At 34.6% G+C, this 27439-nt stretch overlaps 1 protein-coding gene and 1 long non-coding RNA gene across 2 annotated transcripts in view; one reads left to right on the plus strand and one right to left on the minus strand.

Annotated features, from left to right (window-relative positions):
• Positions 1 to 27439, minus strand: part of LOC125961073 (uncharacterized) — a 131697-nt gene that overhangs the window by 101268 nt on the left and 2990 nt on the right. The window lies entirely within an intron of this gene.
• The window catches only part of LRRTM3 (leucine rich repeat transmembrane neuronal 3), a 199551-nt gene that overhangs the window by 89921 nt on the left and 82191 nt on the right, over positions 1 to 27439 (plus strand). The gene's annotated exons all lie outside the window — the stretch shown is intronic.

A 27439-nucleotide genomic window follows, 5' to 3' on the forward strand; every position in this document is an offset into this window, starting at 1 on the left:
CCTTGTAAGATTGTGACCCTTGCTTTTGGGGAACTATTTATCAACTCTTAAGTACTAGGGAGTTACAAGGAAAATAAACACAAACACACACATGCATTCACAAAGGAGCACACTTGTGTACTACAGCACATTACATATATCATTTATAAATGTTCTTTAGAAATGTTATCATTATAGTTATAGCAACTACATGTTGTCTCATAATTATTAGTAGGAAAGTATGTCTCCTGTCATATAAGTTAGGATTGTCTTCAGATACAATAACAGGAAACCTAACTATTTTAAAATTAAAAAAAATTTGGGCTTCCCTGGTGGCGCAGTCGTTGAGAGTCTGCCTGCCGATGCAGGGGACACGGGTTCGTGCCCCGGTCCGAGAAGATCCCACGTGCCGCGGAGCGGCTGGGCCCGTGAGCCATGGCTGCTGAGCCTGCGCGTCCGGAGCCTGTGCTCCGCAACGGGAGAGGCCACAACAGTGAGAGAACAGCATACCGAAAAAAAAAAAAAATTACTTGTCTTGTAAAGAAAATAAAGTCAGGACATAGTAGTATCTGGTGTTGGATTGCTGACTAAGTGAAGCCTAAAACCTCTCCAATTAATTTCTGGCTGATCACCTCACAGTCCCAAAATGGCTGCTGACCTGTAGGCATTTTAGATCCCTGCTCAAGGCAAGAAGAGAAGTGGAGCATTAGACCCAGCTTACCTCTTTTAATAGGAAAGCCGAGATATCCTTACTACCCCTACCACCACTATCATATCCAGCAAATTTCTGCTCGCGTCTCAGGAGCTGCTAGCAACTTTTGAGTACTATAGTATAAGCATGTGAGACGAGAGAGTTAGGAAGAGCTATTGATTGAGTCGAACAAGTGTTTGCCATACCCCAAATGCTAAGAACTCCTTACCAGAAAGGATTAGGGCTTATCCACTTTTGTATGTCCAGCACTTAGCAGGGTTTGACCACAGTTTTATATGCTAAATAAATATTGATTGAATTATATCCCTTTACAGCTAACATTATTTATAGCTTTCTGAACCTATAATAGAATTAACATTTTCAAGAAAACATTTATCATGGATCTTGAACAACTATAATAGGAGTCCATAATATAAATATATAAAATCTCAACTTATTAAATCGAAATTAAAACTCTTCATCAGAGATGTCAATCTAGCATTTCATGTGACCAAAATTATATTAAAAAAGCACAATCTGTGTACTAAAGCATAAGTTTGGAGTTACAAAGAGAATGTGGGATTAAGTTCATGTTTTGATCATGAAATGCTTTTGGTGATCTCTTACTCCTTACACTGCAGAGCTAGGTTATTCTGTTTTAAATAATAGACTATTATGGATGTTACATATAAAGAGGGATACACTATTACTAATACTAATAATAGAAATTAAGCTGTAGAGTGCATTCAGGATACCAGAAAGTAATTTATAGTGCTGCATTGGGCTTTATTGTCAATATTTATGGAAAATTTTCATTCTACTCCATAATCTACACATGTTGGTTCTAATATAAAATAGCAAAAAAAAAAGGGGACTTCCCTGGTAGCGCAGTACTTAAGAATCCGCCTACTAATGTAGGGACACAGGTTCAAGCCCTGGTCCAGGAAGATCCCACATGCTGCGGAGCAACTAAGCCCGTGTGCCACAACTACTGAGCTTGCACTCTAGAGCCCACGTGCCACAACTACTGAACCCACGCGCCTAGAGCCCATGCTCTGCAACAAGAGAAGCCACCGCAATAAGAAGCCCGCACACCGCAACGAACAGTAACCCCCGCTCGCCGCAACTAGAGAAAGCCCGCACGCAGCAACGAAGACCCAATGCAGCCAAAAATAAATAAATTAATTTTAAAATAAAATAAAATAAAGTAGCATTTTTTCCCTAAATGTTTTAGTAGAATTAAAATTTAAGGATGACATGCCATGTTCATTCTGGGTTTTGTACAATTATAATGATGATGATGATAGCAAATACATAGAGTGCTTATATGTGCCACACACTTTTCTAAGCACTTTGTATGTGTGAGATCATTTAATCCTTATAATAATCCTAGTTGGTAGGCTCTATTAGCACCCACACATAGCAGAAGAAGCAACGGAAGCAGAACTTGAAGAAGGGCTTACAGGTACCAAGTAGCAGAGCTGGGATTCAGAATTCGGGCTCTTAATTACTTGTCCCTGAAACTCACGATGGATCCCCAGGAGTACTCATACCTGGCTTTTACAAACATATTATCTCCAACATCATTAGCACTCTGTTATTTAGGTATTATTCTCCACAACTGATGTATGAGGAAACAGAAGCTTAAAGAAGTTATAGGAACTTGTGAAAAATCACAAGACAACTAAATATGATTCATACACAACTCTCTCTGACTCTAAAATATACATTATTATACATTGCCCAGTGTACTCTACTGTCCCCGACAAATGGAGAAAACCTTCCAGTGAGTGATGTAATTCCTGTGTCACAAAGTATGAAGAATATCACAAGGTCACAGAATTTTAGAGCTGAAAGGGATTATCTGGTCCAACCCACTTATTTTACAGGTGGGGAACTGAAACCCAGAGAGTGTGGAAATGTTACCACCTCACTGTAGGTCTCCGATATCCTCACCTAATGGTCAGTCATCTTTAAAATCTCTGTTCTCCTTTGCCTTTTTATTGATATTCCATTTAAAAATTCTTTGATAAAGTATAAATTGTCATAGTTCACAACTGGGAAGAAATTGTAAATATTCACCTCTATTATCTTAGAATGATGAAAACCTTCAGTATTTCACAGCCTTTATTTTCTCCAAAGATTTATGTCAGAAAGCATTATCTCTGTTTGTCATCTTAGAAAATATAAACTCTACTTGCTAGAAGGGAATACAGCACAAATATATCAAACTTGTCTCCAGGAAACCTAGGAAGACAAAAATCATAACAATTTATACTCAGTATCCCTAAAGAGTCCTATCCATTATGTATCTGCTTTTTATTGATTGTCCTCTTATTTGGACAAATATAATCACTTAGGTCTTTGAGTGATATCCATCTTCACACTGGTCTTGGATATACTGTTCTACAAATGATCAAGATTTCTGGTTGTCTAGGATTTGCAAATGTCTGTTAAACTTTGTTCAAAGTGATCCCCAAAAATATAACTGGAGCTTATTATAATATATTCTGCAGGTTGGAAAAATTTTATAGCCCCATGAATACAAAGCAGTTATTAATTAGCAGCAAAGACATGCCATTTTCAGTCTTATTATTTCATCATGAAAATAAATAATACTTTTCCATTTTATTTTCTAAGCAAGGAGTCTTACAAGTTCTTATGCACTACAATGGCAATTAAGTAATAGTTGTTAACTCATATTGTCATTGTATATTACTATTTTATAACAATTGTAAATTAGAAAAGGCATAATCCTTCATTTTCTAGATGAAATTACATTGCTAATTATTAGAGAAATAAAAATCAAAAGTACAATGAGGTATCACCTCACACCAGTCAGAATGGCCATCATCAAAATGTCTACAAATAATAAATGCTGGAGAGGGTGTGGAAAAAAAGGAACCCTCCTGCACTGTTGGTGGGAATGTAAATTGGTACAGCCACGACGAAGAGCAGTATAGAGGTTCCTTAAAAAACTAAAAATAGAGCCACCATATGATCCTGCAATCCCACTCCTGGGCATATATCTGGCAAAAACTAACTCAAAAAGATACATGAACCCCGGTGTTCATAACAGCACTATTTATACTAGCCAAGACATGGAAGCAATCTGAGAGTCCATAGACAGATGAATGAATAGAGAAGATGTGGTATATATACACAATGGAATATTACTCAGCCATGATTACCTTTGACATAAACACACTACCATGTGTAAAATAGATAGCTAGTGGGAACCTGTGGTATAACACAGGGAGCTCAGCTCGGTGCTCTGAGATAATCTAGATGGGCAGGATGCAGGGGATGGGAGGGAGGTCCAAGAGGGAGGGGATATAGGTATACATATAGCTGATTCACTTCAGCTATATGTATATAAGCTATATATATATATATGTATATAAGCTACAATGGAAGAGAATGTAAAAATGTATATATATATATTTATGTATGTATAACTGAATCACTTTGCTGTACACCTGAAAATAACACTACATTGTAAATCAACTATATTTCAACTAAAAACAGTATTATATTAAAAATAAAGTAAATTCAAGCCCAGAGAGGTTAGGTGAAAAGGTAAAAGTCAGATGCTAAAAGGTGGAGGAGCCCGACTGAAATTCAGATCTGTCTCCTGCAGCCACTGTCCTTAATACGGCACTGGGCTGCCTTGCCTAATTTCATAAATTTCTCTACCATTCAAAATTAAAGTTTTATATACGTAACATCTACTCTGTTTATTTCAATGAGTAGTTTTTTAAAGTCTTTTATTCACATATGTTTTATTAGAATTTTTGTTAAAAAAATATTTGTAATGTGTTTTAAATAATCACTGTTATGGTTCTGAATAAACAAAGCGCACTAGAGACAGCTAGCTCTTTAGAGACAGCATCCTTAGACATGCAGCACCACTTCAAAGGCTATCCACTTGCTGTGCAAAAAATCACACTAAAGCACTTTATCCTGAACTGCTCCATGACCTCAGAGAACACCGTACTACATATTCATTCTTACAGCACAGTTAGGTACACTAGTTGATGGCCACAAGTAAAGATTATTTCCTTTTATTAATACAAAATGTATAAAGGTATTACCACCATATAGTTAACTTTGAGAAATAGTTAATTTTGAGAAAGGTTCCATTAAAATGGTAGGTAAATGACTCAGTGATACAGCTATAGATACAATACAGAAAACAAGTTTTTTCTTTGAAGAGGTTGAAAGTGACTCTGATATGATATCCTGAGATAGTTCTTTCCATATGTACACTGCTGATTTGCATGGATTCTACAGTCGTTACTTGAAAATGCAGAGAGGATACAGGCTCACACTTCCAAGGATGTGGAGTGACCTCTCACCTTCCAAATATGCTACTAAGGCTGTGAAAAGGCAGTCACAGGCAAGGGGTCTGAGAACCGGTTAAACGAGCCCTCCCCAGGGACTCCACATTGTAAAACTCCAGCAACTCCATCTTTAAGAACAAGTTATTAGATAGAGAAAAGGGAGCAGGCAAAAAACCACTCTTTTTCTCTTCAAAGCAAAGAATCAAGATGATCAGTTTGTATTTGGGTTCAACGCAAAATTCAATCACTATTGTGCACTACACATTTCACTAGAAATTTATTTTTCTAACATTCTCTACCACACATATCTCAGTTCTTCACAGATGTACTAGTAATTTTCTTAAATTTATAACCACACTGGGCTTATATATATCCCTCATAAAGTTGATGCAGGAATGGTAATAGGTTTACACAAAAACTGTAATTTATGTCATGCTGTTTAGTTGAAGAGAAGCTTAGCTTCTACTTATGGCTTTAATAAGCTACTGCATGCTTTCTAATTGTGTAACTGTGGGGTTATGGGATATGTAAACTGAAATATACCTTTATCTAGAAACCCCAGATGATGTCTGCTTGTGATATATGATTTCTTGAAATATATTCTTCTAGAGAAATTGGTTTTTAGATTAAAATATTAAAGAAAATTTACTGTTCCTATAATCCTTTCTATTTTATACTTCAATTCCAAAATTTATAATCCTGGTAAATAAATAAAATTTGCCAGAGGTTTATTGTAATAGACAACAGAAAAAAATTTCTAAGCAAAAATGATGGTAATGATGTAATTTTAAAAATTATGACTATTGTTTTATTGAGATGATATATATCCTTTATAAAAACTTCTAGAAAAGTTCACAGAAAGTTTCATCTTAGGTAATCCAAATCCCATTTATCAGAAAGAAATAACTACCACCAACATCAAGTAAACATCATTCCAAACATTTCTAAATATCTATTAAGATAGAAAGATGGATCAGAGAAATGTATACATACATAAACCTTAATTTTAAGAAAAATAGAATCAAATTATATATTTTAATTAAATATGCTACATTTTCTTCTTGAATTTAACTAAAAAAATATTCAACTAAAAACTGGAGGAATTACTGAAATTCAGATAAATGCTTCTTTAACACAAAGGATAATGTTTCCTTTTCTAAAAGGGCACTCTAACATTGAGGAAAAAATTGATAAACTTTAGGAGGTTGGATTCTCTTTAATTGTATACATCAACATTAGGTAATAGCCATTAACCCCAAGTTATGGATAAAAGGAAATTAACTCACTGCTACTTTTTTTTTTGCCTTTTTTTACTCCTATCATTAATAGGTTTACATTATCATAGTTTATAACATTTATAGTATTCTATTCTATGAATAGAATACCTAAAGTTGTTTTCTTGATCCATAATTAAATAGATTTGATCTTCACCAACTATTTAATAATCAGTGTTTCTCCATTCTTGAGCTATTGATATTGACTGTGTGTGTGTGTTTAAAGAAGCTCTCTAGGTTTCTATATTGTCTAGATTCTTTCCTGTCTCAGAATGTCTCTCTGTTGACATTATATTAAACTGAAAATAAAACTTGGGTTACACTTCACTTCCTTCAGAACTGTGTATAAATTGCTTCTCTGGCTTCTGACATTATGTGGAAATTGGAGGCCAATCTATTTTCCCCTTTTGTGTATTTTGCTTTTTCTCCTTAAATGTTCATACGATTGAGTCTTTCTTTATTCTTTGGAGTTCAGGAAATAGTAACAAAATATATTGTGGAATTCATTAATCTATATAAATTTTCCTAGAACATAGTATGATCTTTCAATTTGAAGATTCAAACCTTTATAATAGTTTTCTTCTATTTGTTTTTGCATATGATGGCTCTTTTCATTGTCGCCCATATCATTCACATCTGTAAAGATTCTATATTATTTGTACACATTACATTTTGTGAGAGTTTTTCATAACTAGTGTCTTGCCTCTGACTGTTTTCAGTCAAGTTTACTTGTTGTATCTAGTATATATTTAGTTTTTCATTTCCATTTTCACTTTTTTCCTGAACTCTGCTAGCTCTATTTTCATCTCCTTTTATTGTCATATGCTATCTTCTCTGAACTCTTCTGTCTCTCTGTAAACCGTTTTTTTAGGAAACATACCTCTTGTGATATATGTTTTTCATAGCTGTTTTGTTTGTTCTCCTCTCTTTATGTGAAAGAGAAAATGGCAGTTTTAATGCATGGATTTTTCCATTGGTCCCTTTCTAATCACTACTCATCTTTAAATGAGGCTGGCAAAATATCAAGTAGTACAATGGGAAGGAGAAGGGGTAAGAGGGATAGAATGGCTGGAAATTAGCTCGGGAAGTTGGAAGCCACTACTTCAGCCTATGATTCAAATATGTTCTTTCCAAATCTTTTGTTCCCTTAACACTGAAAGTACTTCTCCCCCTAGGTTTTTCCAGATAAGGAGTCTGCATGGATCACAGCAGTTTCTCTCTATAGCAGTATGCCACCTATTTCTTCCACCTTCTCCTCTGGCAAGCTGCCTGTACTTAGAGACCAAGTGGTAGAGAACAGAATGACCTGCTTGGTAAAACACCCCTCTGAGGCTCCCTCCCCTACCATTCTAGAGTGGCAGTTGGGGTCTCTACAGGGATATTCTCCATTTTTCTTATACTCCCAGAAACCAAGCTCTTTTTAATCAAAGACTCTCAAATATACCTTTCAGGGAATAGCGCATATTGTTGAGGTCTGAGGCAGCAAGTATCAAATCTCAATAGGCTTAAATATCCAAGCAGAGGTTATAGTATTTAATATATGAACTTCATAATTTGTATCACTGAGTTTGTAGAAGTTTGCTTGCTTCCTTGGAGATGGCATATGTTTCTCTCTCTTTGCCTTTGATATTTTCAGTGGACTTTGAGGGAATGAGGAGAAGAAAAATGCCTCTACAACATCTAAATCTGGAAGTATATAAATATTTCACATTCCATATATCATTTTATCATCAAAATGTCTGGTTAGATGTAGAAGATTTCTAGTCAGTTCACAGAAAAAGTACCCTTTATATACTAGAAGGACCTAAACACTTGGCTAGGTGCAGACGTCAGTACAAAAATTAACAAGCCAAGATCTGGACTCATGGAGCTCACAGATTTATAGGTATCATTGCACAATGTAGTTAAGTGTTATAATAACTGAATGAACACTGTAGTATGAAAACATGCAATACTTTGCAATTTCCAAGTTATTCTCAAGTCCACTTAACTAATGTTCATTGACTAGGTTAGCTCTAACAACATTACTTATATTGTGAGCTTCAAAGAAAGAAACTAGGCTAAAAGAGGTTAGGTTAATTGTCAGCATAGAGACATAGATGTAGACTGTTTCTGACTAGAATCCAAGATTCTTCTACTACATCATGCTGTCCTGAAAAGAACTGAGTTGATTACATGATGCAAAATAAATCCACTCTGTGAGCTATAATTAGTTCTCCATGCACCACATCAGGATCCACTGTCTATCTCCTGTGGATCACACTAGGATCCAGGATCTGTCCTCTACAGAATACAATGTGACTAACCCTCCTGGAGAAATACAGATTCATAGCTCTGCCTAGGACACCAACCATAGTTTTAATGTTTGGATAGATAGATATTTGTAAATATTTCTTTCTTGAAGGACAGTTGGTACATTAAGCAAAAAAGCTGGCTAAACTGTATATCACAAAAATTATTTGATTATGTATGTATATGCTTTAAAGATAGGTATTTTAACTTAAAATATATATTCATTCATTTGACAACCATTTGATATAGGGCCAACACTTTTTATTTTAGTAAGAGTTTAATCACTGGAAATATATATTTTTTGCAATTTCTGCTGTCATTTATTCTTATTTATTTAATTATTATTATTATTTTTGGCCTCACCGCACAGCATGTGGGATTTTAGTTCCCTGACCAGAGATCAGACTTGTGCTCCCTGCAGTGGAAGTGCAGAGTCTTAACAAGCGGACTGCCAGGGAAGCCCATCATTTATCATAAAATATGAGAACATAATAACATACGAGGCCAACTGCAGTAAATGCCTATGATTTTACAATGCACCTCTACTCTTCTGGTTTTTACCCATTTCTGATTTGGCAGCCTTTTTAAGGTAATTCTCCTTAATTCTTACCAATGTATTCAATTTAGTTTACATACACAAAATCACATTTGTACTTTGCATTCCTAGTTTATTGTTTTACATGATATTTAATTAAATTACATAACAAAACTAGTAAAACTGGCATAAACATGTTTGGGAACAAATACAACTGACCTTTGAATAAGCTTTCAACTCAGTGAGTTGTATTCTTACATAGTGATTACGACTATGGACTCTGGAGACAGACTGCCTATATATAAATCCTGATTTACTACCTACTAGTTGTGTTAACCATGAACAAATCACTTAACCGCTCTGTGCCCATTTCCTCACCTGCAAAATGGGAATGATAACAGTATCTACACTGAGATATTGTTGTGCAGATTAAAGGAGTTAGTTTATGCAGAGCACTTAGAACAGATCCTAGCAAGTGTTAAGCGCTATCTATAAATATCAGCTGTTATTACCAGCCAGTCATTCAGTGTATGACAGATGTTGGTCAATGTGCTTTGCAGAGGAAACAGAAAACAGTAGCTACTCTGGCAAGTGTGTTAAATGGAGGCTGTTAAGAAGAGCTCTTATTTTCAATATGTGCTTGTTTACTAATGACCCTTACTAGATCATAAGTATCTCAAGAGCAGGAATTAGATCTGTTCTAATCACTACTGTATACCTAATAAACACAGTGCCTGCATTTACTAAATATTTTCTGAGTAAATGAATAAATCAAGTTCAAATATGTTACGATGATAAAGTTTCTACAACATGATATCAATACAACCTTATAAAAATGGGTTAATTTACATTAGAAAGATATCTAGGTCTCTTTTCTAATTTGATCCTTACAACAATTTTTATAGCATATGTAATTATCTCCATTTTATAAGTAAGAAGGCTGGAGTGCATGGAAATTATTTAGTTTGTTCCAGGTCACACAGTGAGTTGAGTCATTGATAGAGCTGGGGTTCAAAATCAGGACTCTTCTCTAGATGTCACCCATATAAGGTCATTCTCTCAATGCAAATAGTCCTAAAATAATCTCAGCTAATCCCTTCTGTCCCCCTGAATGCCATCTCCCCTGTTTCTACCATCTGACTTTTGGTGTTCCTTACTCACTTTAAGTTCACATTCTAAGCATCCATTTCTGAAGGTATCAGTTACTCTTCCATTCATGCCTAATTTTCTCTACTGCTGTAATTCTATCATAAAAACAGCCAAGCGTGAGACTAAATTTGGTTTATAAAATAAGAACGTCACTTGTTTAATTTGCTTTAAATACCTCACCTTTGATGCATTTAACAACATAATTATGTAAATACCAATACTACTGCTTTAGCTCACTGTGTCAAGAAGCCTAGTACTTTAGACTGTCAAGGTCACCTTCTCTTGCAACTCAGTCCCAAATCACCTGACAGTAGAAAACTTGCTATCAAAAGCGGTAAACAGACAGATTTATACTATTTCATATAATAGCAGTTTAACGAAATTAAATGGCTGGGCCACCTCAATCTAGGCCAAACTTTAAAATTTCATCCTAGCAAATGAAATGAATAACTGAAAAAAATGGCGTGTGTGTGTGTGTAATATGTGTGTATGTCTGCATGTTTTGAAGGTTTCTGAGGAAGGACAGGTATATAGGCTCTTGTCTCTGTCAAGAAGAAGGCGGCTCATTTATATATGTAACCATTTCTAAAAATGTGTCCCTTCTATGCTCGTATTCTCTTAAAGGGCCCTTTCCTGCATGAATGGCAACAAAGATATTGTAACTTTTCCCAATTGTAAGGTTATGCGGGATTCATCTCTTTATTTACAGGGACCAAAAATTTTTACTCTTTACAAATTTCAAAACAGCCCAAAATTCATTGAATTCAAATAATTCAACAAATATTTACTACATTTTGTTATGTTTTATCCATTGTCCGGGGCACTATGGAGAATCAAAGATTGTTTAAGGACAGCCCTTTACGTCAATGAACTTGAAATGGAAAATTCAGATTTGTACATCAAAAATTATTTTATGGGAAGAACGGGGTAAGCATCAAAGCTGGGGTTTAGACAAAGCATAATAGGAACACTGACAAAAGAGATTAATTCTAATGGGAATGATCCTGTAAGCTTCAGGGAAGAGGTAGTATTTGTTGGTTCCTTGATTAGTAAGATTTGAACACAGGGGCTTCAGGTGAAGAGAAGAGAGTGAGTAATGACACAGAAGAGGAAAATAAAGGGACTACGGAATAAGAGTGTGCCAGGGTGACTGGTAATTAGCATACCTGGATGATAATGTGACAAAAGGCTAGAAGGCTGGTTAAAACTTGAATATGAAATATGCAAAGTCTGGAACACCAGCTGAAGGAGTTCAGCATTCTTTGTAAGCTAAAAGTCAGACATTAAAACTTTTCCTTGTTTTGTTTATACAGTGGCACCATTTCCTGGGTTTTATGACCGTCAGCGTGAGTCAAAATGTCATGGAAGAGCAAGGCCAGTTAGGCTACTGAAATAATTGAGGCAAAAAATCATAAGACCACAGTAGGAAGTTCAAGTAGCCAAAATAACACAGGATAAAAAAGTTCAACTTTGTTAGTTATTAAACAGAGGCTTATTCAGAATGTAACACCACCTTACCTCTTTTAATAAGCCAAAATTTTAAACAATGATTGTAAAGTTAAAATATATAGGGACCGCTTATATATGATCAGTGAATAAATTGGTAAAATACACTTTTGGAAAGAAATTAAATATTTTTAAAATTGCATGAAACCTTTCATATATTTTTTTAATCACTAAGAAAAATACCTAAGTTTAAAAAACCATTTATGAAGAGTCACTGAAGTATTATTTGTGATAGAAAAAATATTAGAAATATCCTAGATAACTAACAAAAAGGTAATATAACAAAAAATAAAATAAAAATGTTGAGAGGCTCTTATGTACTTATTAAAATTATATTCATGAAAGCTATGTAGTATATGGAAAACGTGTAAAAATAGAATAAAGAATAACATGATGGCAATTAAAAATATAAATATATATTCTGAAAGGATGGGAAGAATGCGTACAAAATGAAAACAGTTGAAATACTGAAATTTTTCCTCTTAATATTTCTGGAGTTGTTAAAATGTGTGTTATAAACAATGTAAGGTGTTAATGAGTTGCTAAACTAGGACAATGGCAGTCCAAATAAGGAGGAATTGTAAAGGGAAAGGTGGTAGAAGTAAACAGGAGTGAAATACTGGAAGTTGGAAAGGATGAATGAAGGGAAGGAGCAGACCGGGAGGCTCAGAGTCTAATAGGATAGTCAGGTAGCCAGAGAATTTAAGTAACCTAAGAACTTTTATTCATGGAATTGAAACAAACAAGTTCAGTTTTGACTATTAAGGTGCAAAGAGATCTTTCCTAGGTATTTGGAAATGTGATGTGTATTTCTGAAGAAATAGCAATGCTAAGATAGGAAGCTTGGACTTTCTCTGAAGTAGCTTGTATCTGAAGCCAAAGGAGTGGGAAAAAAAAATAAATTTCAGTTTACAACAAGAGAAGACAACTTTGGAAAGAACACAGAATAACACTTCCATATAGAAGATGGGAAACTTAAAATAGCCACAGAAGCACGGTGGGAATAATAGCCACTGTTAGAGAACCAGATTAGTACACTGTCATGGCAACTGAAAGTTGTCTGTGTGTGTGTGTGTGTGTGTGTGTGTGCATGTCTAGTTCTATCAAGGAAAATTTATCCAAATATTAGAGGGAAGTAAAAGAGGAAAATTCAAAAAAGAGACCATGGAAGTTGACCTAATTGACCTAATAGAAGATCACTTCTAATAAGTATTTCCCATAGACTGGTAAAAGGCAGGTGACAAAAGAAGTAATGGGAAAGTGATGAATGACAAGTATGCCTTTGATAAGTAAATTTAGTAAGGTTGCAGGATACAAAGTCAATGTTACAAAAATAAGTATACTATTATATGCCAACCACAAATAATTGAAAAACTGAAAACAAAATTTGTTAAGTGAAATATTAAAAGACTGAAATAGATGGAGAGAGAGACTATGTTCAAGTATAGGAATAATCAATGTTTTAGAAAATCAGTTCTTAGCTGAGCTATATATCCAGTCCAATTCTAATCAAAATCCCAGCAGACTTTAACAAGTGTATTCTAATATTTTTATGGAAGTAAAAAGGACTTAGAACAGATAAATAAAGGACAAGATGGTATGGTAAACTTGAGATGCTAAAAGATTTAAAAATCTAAGTAACATAAAATGAATAGGAGATAGAGAGTCACGAAACGTGTAGCTGCTGAAGGATTTGTGGAGAATGGAGTAAGCCCATCCCCCATAAGAAGTATTCTTCATGCCTCTATCAATGCTTCCTGAAGTCAAGAACTTCAGGGAAGAAGCATTAGACTGCAACAATGATTCTCAACCCGGGCAATCCAACAATCTTAACTGTAAAACTTGTACATATAAAAATGACTAGAATCTATCCCCAGATTATTACCACTTAATAGAATCCTTTCTAACTTAAGGGATCTGTGATAATATATAATGTTCTACCTTGCATAGCTGGTAGAAGGACTAACGCTATCAGACAAGCTGGCGATCCTCGCTTAGGAAATACTTGCAGTAAGAATCATTAAAGGTACTAAGTCCTATCTCTGCAGTGTCATCAGAATTTATGAAGAGAATTAAAGTCAAGATGTGTTGATCCATTTCAGACCTACTGATCATCTTACAAGGACAACAAGGAAAAATTATATGTAATATGAATTACTGAAACATGCTTGGGATTTTACGTAACACAATATTCAAGGAAGTATATTAGACTTCAAGATTAGGCTATGTGGGTTTTACAGTTCTGCTGCAGATTGTATAACTTTAGGCAAATGATAGGCAACACTTTGGCTGTGCTACTTATGTAATTCATGGGTAAGGAGAAGTTGGATTAGATTATATCTAAGGTTACTTTGAGCTATTATTCCATTTCTAAACCTCAAGATCTAAATTAGTTTTCTACTGCTGCTATAACAAATTAACACAAATTTAGTGGTGTAAAACAACACAAATTTATGATCTTATAATTCTGGAGGTCAGAAGTCAAAATCAGCTTCACTGGGCCAAGTCCAGGCGTCAGCACAGCTGTGATCCCTCCAGAGGGTCTATGGGAGAATCTATTAGCTTGCCTTCTCCGTCTTCTAGAGGCTGCCTACATTCCTTGACTCATGGACCCTTTCTCCTTCTTCAAAGCCATCAGTGTAATATTTTCAAATTTTACTCCTCTCTGTTTCAATCATCACATTTGTTCTCTGAGAGTCTGACTTTACTGCTTCTATCTTCTCTCTCTGACTCTGACCTTCCAGCCTCCCTCCTATAAGGGTTTTTGCAATTTCATCATTGAGCCCACTTGAAAAGTCCAGTATAGTCTATCTCAAGATCTTAATCACATCTGCAAAGTCTCTTTTGCCATATAAGGGTAACATAATTGCAGGTGCTTGTGATTAATATGTTAACATCTTTGGGGGCCATTATTCAGCCAAAGAAGTCACTTTCAAAAAATAGGAAATTGGCTCTTTGATCTTGCCATTGCTCAGATTTTGGCAAACTACTTATATGGAAGGGCTTTCAGAGCCACCTACACACTCTTTTGAATGTCATCAATGTTGCTTTTAATATCGGAACTTACTCAGAAGTTATTCAGAGGCAATATTAATGAATAAAATGAGGTGTTTCACAATTTTGACCCACAAAATACTAAATCACAAGAACCTTTCTCAGTATCACCCATCAATTGACACTAAAGGTAGTTACCAATGAGGAGTTTCAATAATGCTCTGAGTGATGGTAAAGTCGTGGGAATAAGTATACAGAAGTTTATCATGAGAACGTTTAGTGAACAAGACTCATTCTGCAAATGAAAATCTGGTATATTTGTATTTTAGTTATTTCATTAGTTTATAAGCATTATTTTTAAGCACTAAAATATACTCCAGCTCCCCAAACTAAAAAAGTTTTATATAGGCCGTATATCACCTTTTTACCTGTCCATATCTAATTTGTTTTAATAAAATACTTTTCTCTCACAAGTGCAATGCTCAGGAAAATAAAGTCACAGAGTACTAATATTGCAGGAATACCAGACTTTCTATATAATAATATATTCAAATTTTCTTATAACAGAATGTATTTTTCATCTTACTATTTGTAAGGTTACTGAGAAAAGTTCAGTTTCCAATGTTTTTTTTAGCCATAAGGGGAGGGTACTTTTTGCATCTATCCTTCAAGTTGAAATACTCTCTAAAGTACTATTTCACACATACCAACAACAACAAAAAGGTCTTATTCTTAGTTGAACATTGAAAATCCAGACAAGTTATAATGCCTGTTATATGTTCTTAATTTTCACTCAAATATCAATGACCATCTGGCAGTCCATATTCAAGAAGAGTTTTATGAGGATAAGTTTTATGAATTAATAATTTTTAGAACATTTCATAAATATACATTGTTATCAATAGAGCTAATGAGTTTCATAAAATGCTATTTAAAACAAAACACAAAATGATATTTATAACAAGACATCAAAAAATACAAAATAAAAAAGTATGAAAAATAAACTATCCTAATGCTAACAGGGAAGACATTTAAGATGTTGCCATCACATAGTTCCTTAAATATCAGTCAAAATTACTTTTCAAGAAGGAACAGTCTTCTGAATATTCATGTTCAAGGGAAAGGAGCTTAGAACTTGGGAGGAAACCAATATCTCCATAAAGAGTTCCTTTCTTTCACTTTGAGCAACTGGTAAAAAAAAATCTGATTTATTACTGCCCATCAATAATTTTTATTTAAAACCTCATCTGTCAGGTCCTTAACTGTTCAAAGAGTTGATTGATACATGGAGAGATCTAAGAAAAATGAAACTTTTCTCATGTTTTGACTAAAACAGTTCAGAAACCTAAAATCTAAAAAGCTTATTTTCCTAAAATCTAAAAAGCTTATTTTCCTCCTTAACTCTGAGAGGCTGAAATTTAAGATCATGTTAAAATTAGTAACCCTGTAGAACAGGACTGAGGCCTTCTTTATTGTTCTATACAGAATAGTCAATTATGAGTTCCCAGAAAATAAATGCTGATGAAACATTTCCTCTTACCTAAATCATAAATAATTTCAAAGGACTCAGCCAAATTGAAAATTGAAAACACCCTGAAAGCAGAGATTTTTGCTTTCCATTTCTTTCATATTCCTTATAGCACCTCCAAATTCTGCTGACAGAGATGCGAAGAAAGGAAGAAGCGTGGGAGTGAAAGAATGAAAGAAAAGGAAAAGAGGAGAAAGGAGGAGAGGAAACAGGGGAGGAGGAAAAGGAGAAGAGAGCTAAGTGAGTCAACTAGATCTTTTTTATTCCCCAAGTGGAAGTTACTGAAAATTTTACATCTGATATTCCACTGACATTCATATGAAATTGGTATTTCTGAATTGTTTTAATGACTCACTTAGAAAATATCAAATACAGATATTTCTGTCAATGATAGTGACTTGTCTTTTGCTCTTTTAGGACATTTTCATTTAATTGTTCATAGGTATATCTCACTGAGTTAGCCTAGGAAATATAACAAGTCCATGGGAGTATACAGAAAATAGACATTTTCTTTTTCCTGTCAAAAAGTTTAAAATTCACTCTGATACTTGCTTTTTGCCTCTGAACGATAAGCTCTTAAACAAATGTCATAATGATGATGAGGATGACTATGTCACTTTATATTTGTATAGCACTTTGTGATTTACAAAGCCTTCAACTATGTTTTATCCGTTGACCCGCATTAACAATCTTGTGAAGCAAGTAAAGTGGTTGGTATTAACTGTACTTCAGAGATGAAAACAGATAAACTGAAGTTCAGACGATGGCATAGCCAGTATTCATTCTCTTCTGATCCTGAGACACTTTACTTTTCTCAACGATAGAGCGTATGCCACACTGCACTGAATAACTTTATATGGAGCTCAGTCTTTTTACTAAACTTCTCTGTCCACTCTTATTTCTTCATTTTTTTAACTTTTAACTTAATGGCACAGGTAGAGAAATTAAATTTGGTCCTCACAACAACAATTTTATTGATCGACTCAAAAGCTAGAAATTAGACATGGAGACTAGGTACTGACCACAGCTTGCATGACTTCCTGTATTTAATGCTGTTCTTCCTGCAAATTTAGGATCTGCCAAGCAGTCTTTTTATATTAAAAAAAAAAAAATCTAGGAAGTAGTACTTGGGAGTGCACAGCATTTGGGGGACTAGTAAGGGAAGACTCCAGGCAAGAAGCCTGGGAAATTCTGAGGATAGACTGTAGTTATTTCAAAGAGCATGTGCAATGGGACAAAAGTTGCCAGCCCAAGAAGCGAGAGATAACTTATACAACAAGCTAGTTCTACTTTTTAAAAATGTTTTTGAGGTTTATTTTGCCTTAATATTTAGCAAAGTATTTTAGAATATTCAAAATCTAAAACAATTCAGATCTTCTAAGAAAAATGGAAGCAGGCTAGTGAAGTAATTTTAACATTTTTAAGGCTTCTTCCCAAACATTTACCATAAGTAATTAGATTAGGAAGAGGGGAAATCCCTGGGTAGGCTGTTAGCAGTTTAGTATAAAAATAACAAAAATAATGAATCATTCTAACATTTGGGTGCAAACATAAGGCAAAACTCAAGTTCTCATTTTACCACACTTAGAAAATAGGCAGAATACTTCAAAAATTGTGACAATCATATTATAATTTAGAGATACCCAGAACTCCCTATTAAGGATTTATGTTGTGCTTTCCATGTATAAATCAGGAGTACATGTGGATATAGAAGCACATTATGGTGAGTTGAAAAGGTTTACTTTGCTCATCACTGATCTTTCCTAACATCTCCCTACTGTTCTGCTTAACCACATCTTTTATTAGCTTATGACTTCTGTCCAAGCCATTACTCAACTGGCTAAATATTAACAGCTATGTCCTCAACTAGTCTTAAATAAAATATAAACTTTTTAGTTGAAATAGGAGGTTTCAAGTAAGCAGCAAAGCACATCCATTTGGAGACCATCCCATTTACAAGCACAAAGGGTAACAGATATTTTGGAGCTGGTTCACAGCATGTTGACTCAAGATGGAAAGACCTATAAAGAGCTATTAAAGCAGTTAGCATTTGGTCCTGGTTAAGGTAAGGGGCATTTTAATGACTATTTTAGGGAAAAAGTGGTAACCAGAAGGTCTACAGCTACTCTGAGTAAAGCATGCACACACACAAACCTACTTAAACTGTAGCACTAAAGACTTTGAATGTCATGAATGAGTTTCGACATTGGATTAATACTTGTGTAGATTACTACAGAGAGTTTTCAATGGCTTTTCTGACTGCCATTAAAAATAAATTTTTGTTTTTTAAGAAGACTTAAGTATGGCTCTACTTACGTATGGATAAAAGGACCAGATATTCTCACCAATTCAGTTTTAAATTTCACGGATTCTATATCAAAAATCAATCTATATCTGAACTGTCCAATAGGGTAGCAACTAATCTCATATGTCTATTTTAATCTTAAATAAAAATTAAAAATGCAGTTCCTCCATTGCACTAGAAACCATGCTCAATAGTAATGTGTGACTAGTGGGTTCTAAATTAGACAACACAGACAAAGAATATCCCCTATCATTGCTGAAAGTTCTACTGAACAACTCTAACCTATACACGCACATTCCAAATGCCTCAAAAATGCTTTTTTTTTCCCTTTCTTTTGTGAGTTACGCAGGCCTCTCACTGTTGTGGCCTCTCCCGTTGCGGAGCACAGGCTCCGGACGCGCAGGCTCAGCGGCCATGGCTCACGGGCCTCGCTGCTCTGCGGCATGTGGGATCTTCCCGGAGTGGGACACGAACCCGTGTCCCCTGCATCGGCAGGCGGACTCTCAACCACTGCGCCACCAGGGAAGCCCAAAAATGCTTTTTAAAGCTATTTATGCCCTATACTTTGAACATTATGATTGGAAAACTATTTTTAAAAATAAAAACAATCTTGCAATAGCCATGGAGAAGGCATATTTAAAGCATCAAAAGAATCTGTTTTCAATGTTTAGCTAAATTGGTAGCAACAAATAATCTTGTCCTGAAACACCAGTTGGATGATTTGCAAGGGAAATCAGACATTCATGTACTGCATTTTTACACTTGGCAGCTTCACTTTAACTTTAAAGCATTCTGCTATACAGAATGGTGCTCTGTTAAAATGGTGCAGTGTTTAAAGTTAAGAAACATCTGAGGTAGAGCTTTAAAGTAATCACACATATGCTATCATTTAGCTTATAAACTTTTCAATTACTTTTAAAGTGCCTCTCAATTACAAAATGTATGAAATGTTTAAAAGTTCAAAATTGAGGATCTTCTGTGAATTAAGGAATTAGTCTTGAACTATATATATATCTACATGTATGTAGATATGTATATACATATAAAGTATAAACATACATATAAGTAAATATATGTAAATAACTTAATACTGATGTGCCAAGAACAAAAGAGAATAACACTGTATAATTCCACATATTTTCATGAAGAAATACGATAAATAAATCCATTTCTTTGACTCCATTACTATTTATCCATAAAGATAATGAAGCTGAGGCAAAAGAGGGAGCTAATTTAATCCAGGATATCAAGAAAATAAGTGATCTGGCTGTGTTGCACTTGGCCTCTGAACACACATCTTACACAGTCTCACTCAGCTTCTGTTTTTTCATCTTTTTAAAGAAGAGTTTAAAGTAGATGACTTTTAAAGTGACCTTTAATTATGAAATTCTATCATTCCACATATAAATAAATCCCTATGATTTATACAAATTGGTACTTATCAATATATAACTTGTCTATGTTCTTTCCTAGTAAAATAGCTCACGTTCCAATGAGGTGGAAATTCACAGATTTAAAAGTTTTCAATAACAGAGAAGGGAAACAAAAAGCAAGAAATCAGGTGGTTTGCAGATGATAGAAAAAATCAGTATCAGATCTAAGAATTCTTCATGTTCACTCCTGGGTACATTATTCCTTTCTACTATACATTGCAATTATTACAAATGCATTGAATTAACTTCAAAATCTGAGCTCTCTTTGAAGATTTATCATTTCACGGATAATATAATAAGATAATAAGGAAATATTGCTAAGTAAAAACAGTAAAAGACTGCCAGGGACTACTTAGGACCTTGTAGAGGACATGATGTAGCAGTATTTTTAGAGGAGTCAAATAATTGGAACTTCAGTGTTGGAAGTTTGGAATATGCCGTTCGACTTGATAGCTAAACTGTCAAAGTCAGGAAATTAAAATATGTACTCTGAGAAGGCTAAGACCTTAGTTTCTACTGAGAGTTAATGTAATTCTTGTGTTAAAGATTCAAGAAATGAGTATGGTCACTCTGTTCTTAGCACCCTACTGCAATGTCACAAGATCACAAAATCATGAAGTGGGATGGGCAGAAAAGAGCTCATTTTGAGCAGTCCTCTTCTACCTGGCAGCAGAACATACCAAACTTTTTTTCCTCTTATCCCAATGTAATAATGGCATTTTAATTCCAGTCTTTATTAATATTAATGATTGCTTTAGCAATTACTTTTTAATCATGGAATTCTATGATTTGGGGTAGTAATAAAAGCCTACGGTTTTTATAAAATGGTTCATAGCAACACATAACTTGTCTAACTTCTTTTCTAGTAAAATTAGGTAGACCATGTACTTTCCATATATTAGCTCATAAAATCTTCCTTATTGCCCTGTGAGGTTTGTCTCTATTTCATATCTGAGGAAACTGAGGCCTAGAGAGAATATATAACTTGTCCATGGACACACAGCTAACAAGTAGTTGCAGCCAAGACTTAAGTCCTATTACTAGCATTCCAGAATTGGGCTGCACACTGTGCTACACTGCTTCTCTTTTTTGTTTCATGAACAATGACGTGGACTGTGCAGAGGTAAGTGACATACAGAAACTTTTCCTAAAAATCAATTAAAGAAAATTCACCTACTTTACTGATAGCTCTAAAAAATCATGTTTAATGAATTGATTTCTGAAATATTAATTCAATTAGCAAAATTTATAGGAAGAATAAAAAAGAATATGTGTGTCATTTGCAGAGGTTCTGCTATAGTTAATAGAAGTATATCATGAATGATGCAAAAATAGTTGTTACAGATACCTTTTCTTATGTATGCCTAGCACACTACCAGGTATTAGGCATCAAATAGATGCTATTGATATTTTATCTATAGTTATAATTTTATAAATTAAAATCCAAAAGTATTTAGTGGAAAAATATTCAAATTATATATCACATTTACAATTTCTGGTTTCATTATACCATACCTTATGTAAAAGAAATCATAGAATAAAATCTCTCAGATGTATAAAGCCAACAAAAACAATCTGTCTTATTTTTTATGTGCTCCCAGTTCAATTAACTCCCCCATCAGAGCACACTGAGCCCTGGGCACTCATTTACTGGCATATATTCTTTGTACTGTATATTAGGAAAACTGGGCTCTGGTCCTCCACATGACACTTTCTATTTAAATTTCAGCACACTTCAGAATTCTAAATAATTCAGAACAACCAGATTTTGAAACTCCTTTGACGAAAGCACCTTAATTTTTCCCTAGATTATTTTAAAGTATTTCCATCTGTGCATAAAGCAACCTAGACAAAACCTGTTTTTTTTGCAGGAAGTTCCTGGAAACACATTATTTTCAAAAAAAAAAAAAAAAAAAGAAGGGTAGTTTAACAAATATAAATGAAAGAAACTTAAAATGACTTTAGTTTTAGAGATTATTTCTTTCAAAGATGTACTTTTCGAGTTCTCTTGACTTTTGAGCTGTTCTTGACATCATGTTCTACTTACATAGTACTTTCCCTCTGAAGAGTGTAAAGCATTTTAATAAGGGTGAATGTCAGTGTTCAGAAACATTTAGCCTTAGGTTTTAACCACATTTCCACATGTGCAAATCTTCCCTCATCAAGGCTTGTAGCACAGTTATACAATACAAATCTTAATGATGCATCTCTTTTATCAATAGGGATTTTTGAAGGGTTGCCTAAATCATTTGTTTCTCAATTCTTGGCGAGAAAACAAACCTGTACACTGCACCAATTCAAAATGTAAATAGAAGTTCAGTGCTAATAGACACAGAGCACTTCTAGTACTTATAACATATGCAGTGCCTAACGTGTGCCAGACACTATTCTAACTACACATAGTAACTCATTTAATCCTCACAATAACACTGAGGTATTATAATTGTCCCCATTTGACAGACAAGGAAACAGAGGCACAGAAAGGCTAACTGATTTGTCCAAGACCCTAAGTGATGGAGCTAGGATTCAAACTCTAGAAGCGTCCTTCTAGAGCCTAGACAAGTAACTCTTACTCTACACTACTTCTTCTTTTTGGAATTTATCTTTTTTTTTAATTTGAATTTTATTTTTTTATACAGCGGGTTCTTATTAGTTATCAATTTTATACATATTAATATTTACATGGCAATCCCAATCTCCCAATTCATATCACCACCACCACCACCCACACCCTGCTTTCCCTCTTTGGTGTCCATACATTTGTTCTCTACAGCTGTGTCTCTATTTCTGCCTTGCAAACCAGTTCATGTGTACCATTTTTCTAGATTCCACATAGATGCGTTAATATACGATATTTGTTTTTCTCTTTCTGACTTACTTCACTCTGTATGACAGTCTCTAGGTCCATCCACGTCTCTACAAATAACCCAGATCTGTTCCCTTTCATGGCTGAGTAATATTCCATGGTATATATGTACCACACATCTTCTTTATCCATTTGTCTGTCGATCAGCATTTAGGCTGCTTCCACGACCTGGCTATTGTAAATAGTGCTGCAATGAACATTGGGGTGCATGTGTCTTTTTGAATTATGGTTTTCTCAGGGTATACGCCCAGTAGTGGGATTGTTGGGTCATATGGTAGTTCTATTTTTAGTTTTTTAAGGAACCTCCATACTGTTCTCCATAGTGGCTGTATCAATTTACCTTCCCACCAACAGTGCAAGAGGGTTCCCTTTTCTTCACACCCTCCCAACATTTGTTGTCTGTAGATTTTCTGATGATGTCCATTCTAACCGGTGTGAGGTGATACCTCATTGTAGTTTTAATTTGCATTTCTCTAATAATTAGTGATGTTAAGCAGCTTTTCATGTGCTTCTTGGCCATCTGTATGTCTTCTGTGGAGAAATGTATATTTAGGTCTTCTGCCCATTTTTTGATTGGGTTGTTTGTTTTTTTAATACGGAGCTGCATGAGCTGTTTATATATTTTGGAGGCTAACTACTTGTGATTCATTTACAACTATTCTCTCCCATTCTGAAGGCTGTCTTTTGGTCTTGTTTATAGTTTCCTTTGCTGTGCAAAAGCTCTGAAGTTTCATTAGGTCCCATTTGTTTATTTTTCTTTTTATTTCCAATACTCTAGGAAGTGGATCAAAACAGACCTTGCTGTATAAATCAGTGCCACCTGGCAAAACAGAGGAGCCAATCAGGGCTTGGTTGTTGCTTTTATTGAATTCTTTCTTAAAATATCTGGTTTTAAAAAAATGATTCTAACTGTCGACTGCGATTATTAGACTGCATAATGATATTTTTTAGGCCCAAACATATGAATAAAGTTACTTTCTCACCATGTATATTATGGTTATACATGCTTCCTGAAAGTGAATTAACACAGAAGTAAATCTGTGATGTCAAGAATATACATTAACCTGTTTGGGCCTTATAAATATGTAAAAATAGCATCTAGCACTCTGCCTCTCTGTGGAGCTATATCTTATGCTGAATCTAGAACTGGACATTTTGTGTATTTGCATATACAATTATACTTACTTGATACAGTTTAACAATAATTTTTAAAATACCATGTGTTAGGGTTTTACCTGGTGGTCTAGGGAATACAATGAAAGGTTTTAAGGCAGTCTTATTATGAATATCATTAAAAAAAAAGATCTTGCTGTGATTTATGTCAAAGAGTGTTCTTCCTGTGTTTTCCTCTAACAGTTTTATAGTGTCTGGGCTTACATTTAGGTCTTAATACATTTTGAGTTTATTTTTGTGTATGGTGTTAGGGAGTGTTCTAATTTCATTCTTTTACATGTAGCTGTCCAGTTTTCCAGCACCACTTACTGAAAAGATTGTGTTTTCTCCATTGTATATCCTTGCCTCCTTTGTCATAGATTAGTTGACCATAGGTGCGTAGGTTTATCTCCGGGTTTTCTATCCTGTTCCATTGATCTCTCTCTCTCTCTCTCTCTCTCTCTCTATATATATATATATATATATATATATATATATTTCTGTTTTTGTGTCAGTACCACAGTTCCCCGATTACTGCAGTTTTGTAGTATAATCTGAAGTCAGGGAGTCTGATTCCTCCAGCTCCGTTCTTTTCCCTTAAGATTGCTTTGGCTATTCGGGCTCTTTTGTGTCTCCATACAAATTTTAAGATTTTTTGTTCTAGTTCTGTAAAAACTGTCATTGGTACTTTGATATGGACTGCACTGAATCTGTAGATTGCTTTGGGTAGTATAGTCATTTTCACAATATTGATTCTTCCAATGCAAGAACACGGTATATCTCTCCATCCTTTTGTGTCATCTTTGATTTCTCTCATCAGTGCCTTAGAGTTTTCTGAGTACAGATCTTTTAACTCCTTAGGTAGGTTTATTCCTAGGTATTTTATTCTTTTTGTGGCAATGGTGAATGGGATTATTTCCGTAATTTCTCTTTATGACATTTTGTTGTTAGTGTATAGGAATGCAAGAGATTTCTGTGCATTAATTTTGTATCCTGCAACTTTACCAAATTCATTGATTAGCTCTAGTAGTTTGCTGGTGGCCTCTTTAGGATTATCTATGTATAGTATCATGTCAGATGCAAACAGTGACAGTTTTGCTTCTCCTTATCCAATTTGTATTCCTTTTATTTCTTTTTCTTTCCTGATTGCCATGGCTAGGACCTCCAAGACTATGTTGAATAACAGTAGTGAGAGTGGACTTCCTTGTCTTGTTCCTGATCTTAGAGGAAATGCTTTCAGTTTTTCACCATTGAGTATGAAGTTTACTGTGAGTTTGTCATATATGGCCTTTATTATATTGAGGTCTGTTCCCTCTATGCCCACTTTCTGGAGACTTTTTATCATAAATGGGTGTTGAATTTTGTCAAAAGCTTTTTCTGCAGATACTGAGATGATCATATGGTTTTTATTCTTGAATTTGGTAATATGGTGTATCACATTGATTGATTTGCATATATTGAAGAATCCTTGCATCTCTGGGATAAATCCCACTTGATCATGGTATATGATCCTTTTAATGTGTTGTTGGATTCTGTTTGCTAGTATTTTGTTGAGGATTTTTGCGTCTATATTCATCTGTGATATTGGTCTGTAATTTTCTTTTTTTGTAGTATCTTTGTCTGGTTTTGGTATCAGGATGATGGTGGCCTCATAGAATGAGTTTGGGAGTGTTCCTTCCTCTGAAATTCTTTGGAAGAGTTTGATAAGGATGGGTGTTAGATCTCTAAATGTTTGATAGAATTCACCTGTGAAGCCATCTGGTCCTGGACTTTTGTTTGTTGGAAGATTTTTAATCAGTTTCAATTTCATTACTTGTGATAGGTCTGTTCATATTTTCTATTTCTTCCTGGTTCAGTCTTGGAAGTTTATACCTTTCTAAGAATTTGTCCATTTCTTCCCGGTTGTCCATTTTATTGGCATAGAGTTCCTTGTAGTAGTCTCTTATGATGCTTTGTATTTCTGCGGTGTCTGTTGTAACTTTTCAATTCTAATTTTATTGATTTGAGTCCTCTCCCTCTTTTTTCCTGATGAGTCTGGCTAATGGTTTATCAATTTTGTTTACCTCTCAAGGAACCAGCTTTTAGTTTTATTGATCTTTGCTACTGTTTTCTTTGTTTCTATTCCATTTTCTTCTGCTCTGATCTTTATGATTTCTTTCCTTCTACTAAGTGTGGGTTTTGTTTGGTCTTCTTTCTCCAGTTCCTTTAGGTGTAAGGTTAGATTGTTTATTTGAGATTTTTCTTGTTTCTTGAGGTAGGATTGTATTGCTATAAAATTCCCTCTTAGGACTGCTTTTGCTGCATCCCATAGGTTTTGGATCATCATGTTTTCATTGTCATTTGTCCCTAGGTATTTTTTGATTTCCTCTTTGATTTTTTTCAAGGACCTCTTGGTTATTTAGTAATGTACTCTTTAGCCTCCATGTGTTTGCGATTTTTACATTTTTTCCCCCTGAAATTTATTTCTAATTTCATAGTATTGTGGTCAGAAAAGATGCTTGATATGACTTCAGTTTTCTTATATTTACCAAGGCTTGATTTGTGAAGCAAGAGGTGACCTATCCTGGAGAATGTTCCATGTGCACTTGAAAAGAAAGTGTAATCTGCTGTTTTTGGACTGAATGTCCTATAAATATCAAATCTATCTGGTCTATTGTGTCATTTAAAGCTTGTGTTTCCTTATTAATTTTCTGTCTGTATGATCTGCCCATTGGTGTAAGTAAGGCATTAAAAGTCCCCCACTATTATTGTGTTATTGTTGATTTCCGCTTTTATAGCTCTTCGCATTTGCCTTATATATTGAGGTGCTCCTATGTTGGATGTATATATAATTGTTATATGTTCTTCTTGGATTGATCCCTTCATCATTATGTAGTGTCCTTCTTTGTCTCTTGTAACAGTCTTTATTTTAAAGTCTATATTATCTGATACGAGGATTGCCACTCCAGCTTTCTTTTGATTACCATTGGCATGGAGTATCTTTTTCCATTCCCACACTTTCAGTCTGTATGTGTCCCTAGGTCTGAAGTGGGTCTCTTGTAGACAGCATATATATGGGTCTTGTTTTTGTATCCATTCAGCAAGCCTGCATCTTTTGGTTGGAGCATTTAATCCATTCACGTTTAAGGTAATTATTGATATGTATGTTCCTATGACCATTTTCTTAATTGTTTTGTATTTGTTTTTGTAGGTCCTTTTCTTCTCTTGTGTTTTCCACTTAGAGAAGTTCCTTTAGCATTTGCTGCAGAGGTGGTTTTGTGGTGCTGAATTCTCTTAGCTTTTGCTTTTCTGTAAAGTTTTTGATTTCTCCATCGAATCTGAGATCCTTGCCGGATAGAGTAATCTTGTTTGTAGTTTCTTCCCTTTCATCACTTTAAATATATCATGCCATT

This window comes from Orcinus orca, chromosome 14 (genome assembly GCF_937001465.1).
Source record: "Orcinus orca chromosome 14, mOrcOrc1.1, whole genome shotgun sequence".
NCBI classification, from domain to species: domain Eukaryota; kingdom Metazoa; phylum Chordata; class Mammalia; order Artiodactyla; family Delphinidae; genus Orcinus; species Orcinus orca.